The sequence below is a fragment of the Lagenorhynchus albirostris genome, chromosome 3, assembly GCF_949774975.1.
Source record: "Lagenorhynchus albirostris chromosome 3, mLagAlb1.1, whole genome shotgun sequence".
In the NCBI taxonomy this organism is placed as follows: Eukaryota; Metazoa; Chordata; class Mammalia; order Artiodactyla; family Delphinidae; genus Lagenorhynchus; species Lagenorhynchus albirostris.
The window spans coordinates 135,499,286-135,505,067 of NC_083097.1; positions in this window are offsets into that span (position 1 = coordinate 135,499,286).

Genomic DNA, 5,782 nt, shown 5'->3' on the forward strand with positions numbered 1-5,782 from the left:
TAAGGGGTGCATGTAATACTATTTTGAAGATGGGTAAGGGGGGAGGAAACAAGTCCAGCAGGGAACTGACCTTTGTCCCTGGGGTCACTCAGGCTTTAAGGGGCAGAGCTGGGATTCCAACCCTGGTTTCTGGACTCCAGATCTGGCCTATTTCCCCCAGACCCTCAAGTTCCACATTAGCAAATGAATCACTAAGTACCTAGGGCATCCAGAATCTTTGTTGCTTGCGCATAGTAGGTTCTCAAGCAATGATGCCTAAATGAGTAGCCATAGGGATGGCTGGCTGGCTGGGTGGGTGAGGGAGTAAGGGAGTGAAGGGGTCTGGGTGGCACGCTTGTCTCTCTGGTGGAGTTACTTTCTCTATTTTTCAATTAGGTTGGAACCACTAGAGGGCGGGATTGGACAAGAGAAAACAGTGGCTTCACCACTGTTTCTAAGACTGGAGAAAATAATACGTTTGTGGTGTGGATTTAAACCAAAAGGGGAGGCTCTAATTCACAGAGCAATTAAAGTCAGCATTGCTTTCCCCTGGGCTTGCAGGCTTCTGAGAACCTTTTTCAAAACCACAGGAACACGTGTGGCCACCCTTGACCTTTCTAGATTTAAAATCAACAGATCAAGGGGAGGGGGGCCGACATCTTGGTTGGCCTGAAAAGTGGATGTTTATAGATAATAGGGAGTTTTTTTTAAAAAAAGATGTTTTGTAGCTTCCCAGGCTTTTACAACATTGATGGGAGTTAATGTTTCGAGAAATGGCATTATGATGAAGTTGTATGCTGAATTCATTTTCCGTAAATAAAACCATATATTTTCACAGATTGCTTTTTCTGCCCTATCATGGGGGGTGTGTGCTCTCAGTGGATGAACATTCTTTCCCCTTACTCCACCCACCCCCTCTCCTGTCCAGTAAGCCCTGGAGTAAGATAGACCTGGCTTTGAATCTGGGCTGTGTTGCCACTGGTTGTGTGCCACTTATGTTCTTGGAGGTCAGAGTCATCAACTGGTAAAGAGGAAGAGGGATGATATTGCAGGTTTGTCTTGGAGATTCAAAGAGAACACGTGGAAAGGTCCCACCTTGGTGCCTCAGGCAGAGCCCTTAGCACATGGGAGCCATCTTTCATGTTACACCCCTTTTGCTTGGGACCAAGGTCAAGACCAAGAAGTAGGCACAAGTCTCCTTGGGAACTCCTTCTAGCTTCTGCTCCTTCCCCTTCTCTCTTCTCCTTTTGCATGAGGCACAAAAAGTTCTGTTGTCAAAAGAACAGCTGAGTCTTCAGTGAGAATTAACTAGTTGCTCCTCCCTGGGGCTACCACTAACTCACCCCAAGATTTGTGTTTTAGGAGATACCTGAATTGGGAGAGAGACCCAGAGGAAAGAATTTCAAATGGTGATCTTTACAACTTAGTGCTAATAATCATTATAATTATAATAACATTTGCTGGCACATATGATATGGTCTGCACTGTGCTAAATGTCCTATACGCATTATCTTCTTTAATTCTTATTGCAAACCCTGTGAGGTAGGTGTTTTCTTCTGTTCTTTTTACAGATGGGGAAATGGAGGATCAGAGAATTTAAGAAACTGGGGCTGAGATCACACAGCTATTAGGTGGCAAAGCTGGAGTCAAACTCAGGTCTGACTCCAAAGCTTGCCGTTGAGAAGGGGGCTGGGAATAAAATACATGCCTCATTCATGCCACTCCACGTTGAGGTCACAGAGAGGTGTAGCGTGTCAGGGAAGTTGAAGGGAAGGAGAGGGCGCATGTGACAGAGACCCAGAAAAACTTGATGGAGGTGGTGCCATTTGAGCAGTGCCCTGCGGATTAGGTAGGGTTCCAGTGGGCAGAGGTGAGGAGGGAAGAGGGCTTTACAGGTGAAGGAATCAACAAGACCAAAGGCAGAGAGGGGGGCAAGCATGGGGTTTGTTTGGGGGACATGGATGTCTTCAGTAATGCATCACCGTATGAGGCTGGTGCTACCTATCATGATTTGCATTTTATGGAGGAGGAAAGTGAGGCACAGAGAGGGTAGTTAACTTGGCTAAGGTCACACAGCTAAGTAGTAGACCTGGCATTTGACTGACTCTAGAACCTCTTTAAGGTGGAGATCACATATGATCTCAACTCAGTCACTAAGAGACTGCAGCTTCTGGAAGGATTCCAGGCCCAGAAGCACAGCCACACCCAAGGCAGCCCACCAATGTGTACCCCACCTAGAAGTGGGTGGGGGCCAGGAGAGGGGAGAATACTGGAGAATACTGGGGAGCAGGACAACTATAGTAAGACTGTACCTTTGCACCACACCTGCCTTCCTTTTCCTCTGCCTTGGCATTCGGTTACTCTCTTGCATTCTTTTACACTGAATAATAATAATAGCTCATTAACCACATGCTGAGGCTGATATAATAATGCCGTAAGAGGTGGAAGTTGGTTTAGAAACCTGTGGGTCACGTAGAAGATTCAAGTGCAGCCACCACTCTCCTGCTTCCCTCCCTGGTGGTTCTCTTCCTGGTCTCACAACAGCTCCAGAAAGGTCCTTGAGGCTCAGGGAGTCTGACTGGCTTGCCGGGCTTGAGACTGCTGAGCAGCCTGGGAGGCCGGATCCTCACCCCTGGCCCAGTGCTCTCTCTGTTGCCCTTGCCCTCCAGCCCTCAGAGCCTTTAGGCACTACCGCTCCCTCCTGTCTGTCCTCAGGCGGCAGTTGCTCACGGACCCTGAATGTCCCCAACACCACCAGAGATCCTGGCCTCAGGCTCTTGTCACCTGAGAACTCTGCCTAAGGGGGCAGGAACCCCAGGCCACTGGCAGATCTGTTTATGTGGGTTTTAGGATCCATGGAACCCTGACTCGTTTCACATCTGTGACCAGAAACTGCCTTGGCCCTGGAGGGACATTTGCAGGGCAGGGGCATAGCCACAGAGGGACCAGGTGCAAATGGAAATGTCTTTTAGATGAAGGTGAGGGGTGAGGGGCGCCAGAGGGGATTCCCAAGGTAGTGGGGAGGGTGGAGACCCACCTCCGTGTGAGTTATTCATCCATTCACTCAACATACACACATCGAACACCATATTCTGTGCCAGGGCAGTGTTGAAGGTGCTACAGAAACAGCAGGGAATAAAACAGATAAAATCCTTGCCCTCGTGGTCCCCCCTCCCCCATTCTGCTGGAAATGAGGGGGGCAGGGGTGAGCAAATAAAGCAAATACCTAGTAAATTAGATGATGGTGACAAGTGACATGGATGAAAACAAACCGGGGCAGGAAGGGCTGGTGGGTTGGATTCTGTCTGCACATGCACCCTCATTCTAGTTCCAGATGGAGCTAGAATCAGGTTCTCTTTCTTCTAATCAAGCAGGTCATTATTCAGAGAACCCAGATTCACTCCATTTAGGTAAAATGCAGACAAGTCCAATATTTGGCAGGAGACACTCAGACCCAAAGAGGGACTTAAGGGTGAAGCTGTTCTCTTCTCCATATGGGGCCAGTGCACAGAGCTGAGCTGACAGGGTGCAGGGGGTGCGCCCAGAAACCCGGCCCCCCCTCAAATGGTGCGGGTGGGAACAGTACTTCTGTTAGTGGATCTCAGTGCTAAAGCGCAGAATGGACACGTGTCCTGGTGCCCCAGAGAAACAGAGGGCTTCTTGCTGGATGTTGTGGAGGTGGCCAGGCAGCTAACGCGGCGGGGAATTCTGGGGCTTGGTTTTCCCTGACACGAGGCTATAAACCCAGAATGTGGCTATAAGCCCATCAGGTTGTTACATGTTAAACGGGGCTCTGGTGCCCGAGCCAAATCAGCGTCAGTCACCTTCTATTTAGGGCCCAGAAGCATCTCCTATGTTCACAGTCCATATGGAGGCCCAAGAAACACAGATTTATGAGACAATGACTTTCTTTTGGCCATATAGTCCCATTCTGAGTTACTGGGGGCTGGGCTTCAACATATAAATTTGGCAGGGGACACAATTCAGCCTACAGCAGATGGGCAGTGGCTAGATCAAGAAAGGCCTGGGAGCTGCGTGAAGGAGTGTGGACTTCATCTGAAGGCAAGAGGGAGTCTCGCATAGAGTGGCGATGCTCGTGTTTGCATTTTACAGAGTTCTTATAGAGGCAGCGAGGGGAAAGACTTGGAGAAGGACAGGGATGGGTTCAGAAGTGCTGGGGATGCTCTCTAAGAGAACCTGGCAGAGGGAAGGTGCAGGGGGTAGAGACAACAACTTGTGATGGGTCACCTGGGGGAGAGGCTGTCAAGGTGAGTTAGATTTCTGGTTTGGACTCCTGGTTGCACCGTGGAAATCGTCACTGAGAGTCCTGGAGGAGAGCTTGGTCCAGGTGAAGGAGTCAGAGATGGGTCCAAGGTGGTGGTGGGGACATGCTGACTTTGAGGGGCCGGTGGGACGTCTGACTGAGTGGAGGCTGGTCTCCAGCTCTGGAAAGAAAGCTGGACTGAGACATGGATTTGGGACTCATTAGCTCTGGGGGGGTAATTGAAACCATGGGAATGGAGGAAGGAGGGGTACTGGCCATAAGTTTGAATATTCGGAAGTGAGCTGAAAACTCTTCTTGTTAAAGCTGGAGATGTGTGTGCCCAGAATAACTAATGCTCTGCTGATATGGAAACCCTGCTAATTTTCATGCCCATGTTCTCCTGTCTGAGGAGGCACTGGGGGCCTGGGGTGAGGAGAGATCCTTGGGTCTCCTGGGTGTTAGCTCCCTTCCTGAGGCCCGAGAGGAATCAGCTCTTGAGCCTTAATGAGTCACTGGACGCCCTCCTAGCTGAGTCAGCCCAGGTGCCCCTGCTGAGAAGGGCTCCAAGTAGCTCTTGGAGAACCACCTGCCTTGTTTATCAGAGGGGTGGGAGGGCAGGGGTGTGACTCCCAGGCCAGTGAGATGCAGTGTCTGGTCTACACAGGGTCAATAATGATGCCAGTGAACAAAAAGCATTTGCTGGGCTTTGAGGGTACATAACATAATTTTGGTAGTCATAGCACATTCGTCTTTTTAAGATGTCTTTCTTGGACTGCTTTTAAAATAATAACAGCTGACATGTATAGAGTCCTCATTGGATGCCAGCCGATGTGCAAAGCATTTTACCTGCGCCGTGTCAATTCATCCTCACAGCTGGACACTGTAGTTGTGCCCGTTTTGCTAATGAACACATGGAAACTCGGAGGGGGAAGGAGCTTGTGCGAGGTTGTGTGGTTTGAAGTAGAGGGGCCTGGATGATTAGCCCAGCAGGCTGATGTCAAGCCTCCCACCTTGTCACATGGCTGCTGCCCAGTGTGTTCATTCGTGGAAGGCAGATCTTTGCCTCCCCTGTTTCCCTGGCCTCACAAACACACCCGGGGCTCATTCCTAGCTCCCTCCCACGGGCTGGCATATGACTTGGGCAAGTTGCTTACCTCTCTGTATCTCAGTCTTCCTTCTTTTGTAAAATGAGAAAATAGCTCCCACTGGAATAGGACTTTGGAGTGAGTTTAAGGATAATGAGGCATAATTAGCTCCATGCTTGGAACATAGTAAGTGTCCGTGGCAGATGGTACTGCCCAGAGATGGCCATGACAATATCTATTCCATCCCACAGGCTCCTTTTCTCATGTGATGGTGACACTTTTGCATTGACCATTGGGTTTAGATTGCCTCTGCTTGAACCAGGATGTACCTTGGTAATCACCTTGGCCAACAGGGTATGATGGACGTGATGCTAGGTGACTTCTGAGGCTAGGTCATAAAAGTGTCTGCCTAGCTCTCTCACTCTGTCTTGAGACACATGCCCAGGGAGACATG